At 50.8% G+C, this 9,564-nt stretch overlaps 1 protein-coding gene across 2 annotated transcripts in view; it reads left to right on the top strand.

Annotated features, from left to right (window-relative positions):
* Positions 1–632: 632 nt before the first annotated feature.
* The window catches only part of LZTS1 (leucine zipper tumor suppressor 1), a 57,675-nt gene continuing 48,743 nt past the window's right edge, over positions 633–9,564 (top strand). Inside the window, exon 1 of one of the 2 annotated variants that reach the window (XM_054499097.2) lies at positions 633–856. The gene's annotated coding sequence lies outside the window, so the exon portion shown is untranslated. Of the gene's footprint in view, positions 857–5,080; positions 5,138–9,564 lie in introns of those variants that run through there. The other variant, XM_063668573.1, reaches the window with a different exon arrangement.

Here is a 9,564-nt window from a genome sequence, read left to right as displayed (position 1 = left end):
CACCTGAAACTCAGCTCCCTCAGAGCTGGAAAAGTTTGCTTTTGAAATGTTTTGGGAGTGGGAGTCTCGGTGCTCTGGACTCTAGTCTGTAATCCTGGTGTGGTTTGCAATGCCCCTCACTTGGGTGAGGTCCTTGAACAAAACACACGCCCTTTAGTGCGAGTCGGGAGCGGGAGAGACGGTATTAATACAAAGAAACTGGCGAGTAAGAGGAAGGGGTAATGAAGAAAGGGGAACATACACAGAAATGGAGAAGGAATGGATTAAAAAAAAAACTGGAGTAAGAATTTCAGGTTATGAAAGGGAAAAAAGGATGCGATAAGAGCAAGACAAGAACAATCGGAGAAAGGGGGCCAGGCAAGAAAGGAAGACTGAGGGGGCAGGGTCGCCCGATGGGGCTGATGGAAGTGAGAGCAGAGAGACTGGACCCGGGACCCCGCGCAGGCCGCGGGCGCGAAGGAGCCGCGAGGTCGCAAGCAGCCCCAGCTGTCAGTCCGGAACAAAGGCCGCCGAGCGGCACAGACCAGGCTGCCGGCAGCTCGCTGCCAATCAGCGGCGCCGGCGCTGGCCCCGCCCCGGGCCGGCCCCGCCCCTCCCCGCCCCGCCCCACCCCGCCCCGGCTCCGGGACCCGCGCAGAGGCCGGCGCGCCTGGAGCTGGCGGGTTGGCAGCGGCCGGGCTGGGAGGCCGAAAGTTTCTCTGCCCGCCTCGGCCAGCGAGTGGGAGCCGGGAGCTGCATCCCGCGCGGTGGGACCGGCCCGGCCCGCTCAGCAGCTCTGGAAAGAGAGAGACGGGAACACACCGGGAAACACTGGGAAAAAAAAAAATCTCAAGTGCGCCCGAGGCGCAGGGGGCAGGTAAGGTGCGGTGGCCGGGGGTCTCCTCGCCCCTTGAGGGTCTGCTGCCCTGGCTGCGGGAAACCGCGCTCCCCTCGCCGGGCCGGCCCCGTCCGTGCGTCCGCGCGTCCGTCGGTCTTTGTCTGTGTCCGTGGCTGTCGAGGTGCCTTTGTCTCCGCGTGGAGCTGTCAGGGTGTCCCCTCTTCAGGGTGTGCGCCGCTTCTCCGGCCCGGCCCGGAGGAGGTGACTGTGCGTCTGTCCTCCTGTCTTTGTCTCCGTGTCTCCTGCAGACGGGGTTCGTCTGTTCCCAGCCCCGATGCTGATCCTGGCGGGGACGTCAGTGTTAGGTGACACTGGTGTCGGAAGTGAAGAAGTGGGAGGTGGGGACGCGAGGCCGCAGGGGCAGGGGCAGCAGGAAGAGGGTCCGGCGGTCCGGCCGGACGGCTGAACTTCGCCGCCTGGAACTCTGCAGATGAGCTGTGTCCACACCGGTGGGGAGGACACCGGTGCGATGCAGCGAGAGATTTGAAAGGTTTCCCTCAAGGAATAAGTCACACGGGCGGAGGTGGTTAGAGAGGAAGGTGGTAAATCGGAGTGTCTAAGTGGCTCCCTGGGGCCTCAGGTTCCTGGGGTCGGTCCTGGATGTGCAATTCAGGAATTTAGTCAAAGCACCATGCACACACAGACAGCCCCACACTACCTTCACTTCTTCTACCGCCACTCTAGGCAGCCAGACCTCACCCCTCCACCCTGCCACAGGCTTTGCTCTGGCTGGAGAGGCTTCAGAGGTCGCAGCTCGGCAGCAACAGGCACCCCCGAGAAACCAAGGGCCAGGTGATGTCTCTTTTTCGTGCTCCAAGTGGAAAGGTTTGAACTGTGGAGCAAAGGAGTGTTGTGCTCGCCCACGAGTATGTCAGGCCTGGGAAAGTGCTCCAGACTTGTTAGCTTCGCAGTTCTCAATTTCCCAGGAATAAGAAGTGCTTAGGGATCTGGCCTCCTAAAGCGTTTCCTGTCAGGCTTATTCCCTCTACACCGTCCCGCTGCCATCAGCCCCTCTACTCTCTGGTCCCGGGCGCTGGGAAACTACTGAGGAGGCACTGAGTTCTGGATCCTGCTGGGCAGGCGCTGCTCCTAATAAGGATCCCACACTCTGCTGGAAGTGCAGCCTAATAGGAATGCTGGGAGCCCAGGAGCCCAGCCACAAAGAGATGAGCTATCTGCTTGGCAGTTCCTGCACGAAGACCTTGAGAAGAGTCTGCGGGTACCGGCAAGAGGGTGTTTGTAACCTGAGCTTTCTCTAAGTTCAAAAACAATTTTCTGCACGCATCCAGAGGGAGAATGGAGGTGTCTGAAGAGTGTGCGCATATGGGTATTAGAGATAGCATTTACAGACGGGAAAGGTGTTTGTGTTTAAGAATGGAGTGGAACATAGTCTGTGGGTAGGAGTTTGTGGGCAGAGCATGCAGGCTAATCAGGCGTGGCGTTACACCTTGTATTTATCCAGCACTTTTCTTTGGAGGCGCTTTCTGCTCATCATAGACGTTATCTCATATGTTATCTCCTTTATCCTCACAACATAACTATCAGGTTGGTGCGGTGGGCTCTCTGTGCCTGCCAGTGAAGAAACGGAGGCATCAGAAGGGAAAGGCATTCCCTGAGGTCCCACAGCTAATGGGACGGAGCAACTGGGAGTCCTAGTAAGAGGTCTCAGCTGGGTGGATGTGAGTGTGGGGCGCTCACTCTGCTTAAGAAGAGAAGAAAACTAGTAGAAAAAGAAAGGGCATCTCTGTGGGTGTCTATATGCAAGCAAAAGGGAGGGCGGGACATTTGATGTGCTGAAGATGGTTGTTATTTAACATTTATAGCAGCGGCTATGTGCTTCATGAGGTAAACCTGTCTCAGCAGTTCAGCTTGTGCATTTGTGTATCTGCAGGAGGTGCCCCCAGCTGTGTGTGCCTGGGTCGATGTGGGGCAGGGGTGCTGTCATAGAAGGAGTGCTGCTGCGTGGGGTGCGCTGGGGAAAGCCAATGCTTTGGGAGTGTGTGAGGGAAAGATGTGCCTTTCAGTTTTGAGAAGTCGTGGGTCAGCGTGTATAGCAAAGCTATACATGGGCTCCAGACGTATATAAATGGCTTTCTAATCCTGAAAACTTATTTATATGCCTTCGCGCTTATTCAACGCTCATTTCATAAATATTCATTGGGCGCCTACCAAATGCAAGGCTCTGGGCTAGGCAGTGAGACTAGGAAGATGAATAATGTAATGATGACAAACCTATGGGTAAGCACCTTATAGACAAGTGTAATGGGTAATACCGTAACACTTAATACCAGCCACTAAATACATTGTGTGCCCGGAACTTTTTTTTCATTATCTCATTTAATTTTCACTGTAGCCCTGCGGGGTATGTATAATTATCAGATGAGGAGAGTTAAGTAATTTAGCCAGGCTACAAAACCGAGGGGCAGGGATTTGAGATCAGCTTAGTAAGGTTCTGGACACTGGCTCTGTCCATGTTATACTGTTACCTTTGAACATAGAAACACTGTTTCTTCTGCGTAGAATATTCCTGCCTGGTCTCTCTACCTTCTCCACTTAACCGGCTTCCACTTTTTTTTTTTTTTTTGAGAAGGAGTCTTGCTCTGCCACCCAGGCTGGAGTGCAGTGGTGCAATCTTGGCTCACTGCAACCTCCACCTCCCGGGTTCAAGCAGTTCTCTTGCCTCAGCCTCACAAGTAGCTGGGACTATAGGCGCCTGCCACCACGCCTGGCTAATTTTTTATATTTTTAGTAGAGATGGGGTTTTGTCATGCTGGTCAGGCTGGTCTTGAACTCCTGACCTCAAGTGATCTGCTGGCCTCAGCCACTCAAAGTGTTGGGATTACAGGCAGGAACCACCACACCCAGCCCCATTGTGGGTTTTAACCATAGGGATCAACTCCTCCAAGAAAGTTTCCCCTGTTTTTTCGTCAATTCTGGGTCAGGTACCTTCCTCGGGGTCCCTACCATCATACCAGTATATTATGGCATTTACCCACTGGCTCCTGAGGAGTCTACAAAATTCCTAGAAGCAGAGATTGCATCGTGAGTTCCCAGCTCAAAATACAGTGTTGGCGGCCGGGCGCTGTGGCTCACGCCTGTAATCCCAGCACCTTGGGAGGCCGAGGCGGGTGGATCACGAGGTCAGGAGATCGAGACCATCCTGGCTAACACGGTGAAAACCGTCTCTACTAAAAATGCAAAAAATTAGCCAGGCATCATGGCAGGCACCTGTAGTCCCAGCTACTCAGGAGGCTGAGACAGGAGAATGGCGTGAACCTGGGAGGTGGAGCTTGCAGTGAGCCGAGATCGCACCACTGCACTCCAGTTTGGGCAACAGAGAGAGACTCTGTCTCAAAAAAAAAAAATACAGTGTTGGCTTTAAGTAGATACTGTGAGTACACCCTTAGTAAATGCTTGTTTACTAAGGTAAGGGGAAAGACGAGAGCTCTCAGAGACCTTTGGCAGGGAGCACCGTTCCCAACAGTGGATTTCTGCATGGGTGCCCTTTGCTAGTGTGGCCACTGACTTTCCTTCCTCTGTTACTGGGCCAGCTCCTTCAAGGCCTCTCCCTAGATGGGGCCATCTCAGGCCCCACCAACAGTTCGGGAGTCCGAGGGAACCCTCATCCCCACCCACTCTATCTCCAGGTCAATCAACCCATAAGCATTGTTATAGAAGGGAACCATTCTAGGTGTGACCTAGACCTGGGGTTTTAAAATCCTGCACTTTGAGCCCCAGGGGCCAGATGGTTCCAGGGCAATGATGAGATGTTTCTGGGATTTTGCCAACAAAGAAGTATCCAACTGCCTGGGGAATCTTGAGGTGATTTATATATTAGCTCTTTGAGTTTGCTGTTGAATAGATCTTTGTGCTGCTACAGTTTGAAGCCTGAAATGGACACTCCTAGACTTGCAATTGAGAGTGTGAATTGCTACCATGTTTGGGGAGGTAATCTGGCCATGATTTCTCCAAGGCCATGCAGTCAACTGATTCTCCTTCCGTCTCCTTTCCATCGCCCTGTTATTTCTCATATTGGAATTACTACCTGTGTTCTCAGGGGTCCATGGTGATTTAAGTTTTCCTTTTAAAGATCATTGATCAAGTTTGAAAAACTCTGCATTTCACTATTTATTGAAGGTCTTATCCGTGTGAGGTGCCAGGGAGTGGGGAATGACAGCAAAAAAGACAAAATAATGCTTTGAGACTAAAATTTGTGATGACAATTGAGAAGAAGAATTGGCACACCTGAACCAATGACAAGTAAGTTGAAAATTGGATTGTATTAGGTTGGTGCAAAAGTAATTGTGGTTTTTGCAATTAAAATACTAACTTTGAATACAGCAGTTTCTCAGCAGGAGGAAGGTGAGCCAGAACCTTCCTTACCAGGGAGGAGGTGGCGGTGAACTGAACCTTGAAGTTGAACCTGAGGAGGGTATGAAGGGAGTCAGCGAAGCAGGAGCCAAGTTCATGGCTCCAAGATGCAAGCTAAGAGCTGAGGAGACAGGCCTCTCTCTTCCAAGAACCTTAGCCAGAGTCTGTTGCCTCCTTATGCTGGGTTTGGCCAGCCACCCAGACCAAACAGAGGTGGTGCATAAAAAATGCGAGGTTTTCAACCTCTCACCTCTCACCACTGCCTCCAGCCAGTGTGCAGATTAGCCTCCAGATCCCCTCCTCCCAGGGTTGGAGAAGTTGATGGGGATGTGTCAGCTACAGTCGAGCATAGCTGGTGAGCTTACGGCTAGTTAGCTCCCTTTGCCATTTGGCAAAGCCCTCTGTATTGCTGCAGTTTTCATCCTGTGTCTCTCCCACTGGTTTTTTGTTTGTTTTTTAGAGACAAGATCTTGCTGTTTCTCTCAGGATGGAGTGCAGTGATGTGATCACGGCTCAGCTTACTGCAATCTTGACCTAAGCTCAAGTGATCCCCAGTCCTCCCTCCTCAGACTCCCGAGTAGCTGGAACCACAAGTGCATACCAACACACCTGGCTAATTGTTTTTAATTTTTGTAGAGATAAGGTATCTCTGTGTCGCTCAGGCTGGTCTTGAACTCCTGGCTTCAAGTGATCCTCCCACTTTGGCTTCCTAGAGTGTTGGAATTCTAGGTGTGAGCCACCGCACCCAGCCTCGCACTCTTGCTTCCTGCTGGACACTGACTTCTACCATCCCTAGACTTCCTTAATAATGATTTCAATAGCACTTTTTACTTGTACAGGACTTTACACTTTAAAAAGGGGAATAAAATTATTATTATTATTATTTACACCTCACAACAACTCTGTGAGAAGATTCCCATTGCCATTGGCAGATGAGGAAACCAAGTGTGCCTTTGAAAGTTGAAGGAGGGCTGGGCACGGTGGCTCATGCCTGTAATCCTAGCACTTTGGGAGACTGAGGTGGGCTTATCATCTGAGCTCAGGAGTTCAAGACCAGCCTGGCCGCCATGATGAAGCCCTGTCTCTACTAAAACTACAAAAATTAGCCAGGTGTGGTGGTGCACGCCTGTAGTTCCAGCTACTTGGGAGGCTGAGACAGGAGAATCTCTTGAACCTGGGAGGTGGAGGTTGCAGTGAGTGGAGATCACGCTGCTGCACTCCAGGCTGGGTGACAGAGTGAGACTTTGTCTCAAAAAATAAATAAAAAATAAAAAATAAAAAAAACAAAGGTGAAAGAGTTTATGCAAGATTTTTAAGAGGAATGCTGAGATTTGAACACCAGCTGTTCTGATTCCCAATGTTGGGCTATAACTACCAAGTCACTGGGGTTCACTAATTAAATGGATTTAGGCTCATCGAATTGTTGGCAAGTGTTTAATATGCAGGAAAAAGAGATTTTTAAAATTATAAGAATGCAGTTACTTTTGTATTTATTGTAATTCAAGCACGATGAGGGTATTCAAATCTTCTTCAGTTTTTCTGTGCTCACTTCACCCCCCATCTCCCTTTTCCCTAAGTGCTTATGATGCATATATGTTAAGCTCAGTAAACAATAAACTAGGGCCTGGCATGATGGCTCATGCCTGTAATCCCAGCAATTTAGAAGGCCAAGGTGAGCCGATCACCAGAGGTCAGGAGTTCCAGACAAGCCTGGGCAACATGGCGAAATCCCATCTCTATTAAAAATATAAAAAATTAGCTGGGCAGGGTGGTGCACGCCTGTAGTCCCAGCTACTCAGGAGGCTGAGGCAGGAGAATTGCTTGAACCTGGGAGGCGGAGGTTATAGTGAGCTGAGATCGCGCCACTGCACTGCAACCTGGGCTAAAAAGCAAGACTCTGTCTCAAAAACAAACAAACAAACACAATAAACTAGGATGTAGCTAGGATAATGGAATGTCTATTTGGCATTTGCTTTAGAGAATGAAATTTATCATATGTCAGTTCTTTCTTTATAGCTTGTCAATTCAAAAGGTTTAGTCCACTCCATGTTGAAATTAGAGCAAATGTTGCCTCCACAGAATTTGAATTAATGGCATTTCATTGGAATACCAACCTTAATTGCATAATATATTTCAGTGTTTCCACCTTGTCCGTGAGCAAGTACGTTCTGAACAAAAATGGGATAGCAGTCTCTTCAATGGTAGCTCAAGCAGTTTGTGGAAACCAGACTCCAATCACACATGGAGGCTGCCCCCAGGGGAGAAGAGAATTGGATGGAGCATCGTGGGAAGGAGGGGAGCGAAGGGAGGCGGAAGACAGAGACAGAAGACAAGCAGAGAGGGAATGTGTGTGTTAGCTAACAGCTAAAGCTAATTGATCTAATCAATCCAGCAGAGAGATGATTTTTCTTCCTAAGTGACAGGCCAAATCGGTGTCTGAACAGATGTGATGTGGGTTGCATCCAGCATCTGGAACAAAGACAGCAAAGAGCTGCCCCATGGAGATCGCCAATAGATGTGCTTCATGTCAGTTAATCGTTGTGGGAGAAGATAGGGCTGCCTTCAGGCCAGTGCCAGAGCACATGCACACACACATGCACACATGCACACGTACACATGTACACACGCACACACACGCATCCATTTCATTCATCCACTCTCATCTTCTCTCCCTCTGAGACGTACTTTCTTGTGATACCCAAACTCACAAGCCCAAGTACATCACATTACATGAATCTTCAGAGACTCCCAAGATGTCAGAACCCGGGAGATCCACACCTCTGCCCACCTGGGCTGGCCAATCTGTGGCATGGTCTGAGGTGAGCCCAGGCAGCCCCTCCCCAATACCATGCCTGGGGCAGTCTTTGGGTGGCCACGAACCCATCAGGGTTACAGATCCTCTGGAGGAAGAAGATGGGCCAGTCTAGGTGAGACTTTTAGCCTAAGCGGGGTACAAGAACAGGGGCCCCTCAAGGAGGTTGAAAGTGGAGGTGAGATGGGGCTGGGAGTGGGCATTGTTCTCAAACCCTCCTATTCCTGTGCATGAATCTGACCTCATGGAATAACCTCTCAGGTGGCTGAGGCCATCCCTGCCCAAGGTATCAGGGCAGGGCTGTGCACTTGGCTCCCTGGCCTGTTGGCTTGGGGGGCATATTCACTATTCTTGCTGCTGCAGAGCCATTTGCTGCTAAATCACCCTCCTCTTGGCACCCTGGACTGCTAAATTGGTCTCAACTTGCTGTACTTCCACCCACCACCTTAGTCATTATTCGCTGGCAGCATTCAGAGAGTGGGTGTAAGGCAGCCGAACATTATATTCCTGCTGTAAAGAGAGAGACTTCAGTACAGACATACAAGGAGAGGGGAGAGAGGGAAGGAGGGAAGACAGCATGAAGGAGGCAGGGAAACAAGGCCTGGGGTTTGCCAGCACCTTTCCCTGGTGACCCCAGTGACACTGGATTGGGGGGGAATTATAGGTGAGTGGGTCCTGGCTCAGCGGGAGGAGACAGAGGGGTCCACCTGCTACTGAGTGTCTTCCCACCCCTGGTCTGGAGGCAGGAAAGGACATTAGCCATGGGAAGAGAAGGGTTCTGCCCTGTGTGAACTCCCTGTTCCTTGAATTCTACAGTGTACAACGTACTTGTCACTCACATTTGAGCATTTATTCCCATGTATTCATGTTTAGCTTTTTATCTCTATCCTCCCTCCCAGCATAGGTTATAAGCCCCTTGAAAGAGAATGTGTGTCCCGTATCTGATATATAGCACCAGGCCCTGGGAATGGTCTAGGGCTCAGTCCCAAATGGCAGAGATGGATGGCGCTAAGGCCCACGGTGTTTCTTTCTACCCAGCCACTTCAGATCTCTCTGTGCCACTCCAGGGCCACAGAAATTGGAAAGCCAGGCAAGCAAGAGGAGATGGAATCACAAGGGAACCTACAGGGCTTGGTCTGCAATCTCAGTGGGAAACTCCAGGGAGGGAAAGGGTTACACTGCAGAACAGACCAGCCAGGAAAGCAGAAACTTAAGAGACCTGCGGTCCTCATGCAGAAGGCTGGGGGTGATCTCCACCTGGCACATGGGCTCTCCTGATAGCTCATCCATTGCCCAATGCCCAGGCATGGTGCCGGGGCTGGCAGGAGGTAGGAAGCAGAATCGGTTCTCACATCGGGCAGCAGTGACAGCGTCAGGCAGGGCAGACTGACCTTGACAGGAGGCTCTCTGAGTCACTGATAACATTTGTTTGGGCACCCAGGGAGAGGTTAGAAAGGGAACTCATGCCATCCCAAGCCGGCTTGGGACATGTTGGGGCCCCCAA

The sequence above is a fragment of the Pongo pygmaeus genome, chromosome 7 (assembly GCF_028885625.2).
Source record: "Pongo pygmaeus isolate AG05252 chromosome 7, NHGRI_mPonPyg2-v2.0_pri, whole genome shotgun sequence".
In the NCBI taxonomy this organism is placed as follows: Eukaryota; Metazoa; Chordata; class Mammalia; order Primates; family Hominidae; genus Pongo; species Pongo pygmaeus.
This window is presented reverse-complemented; position numbering and strand designations above follow the sequence as displayed.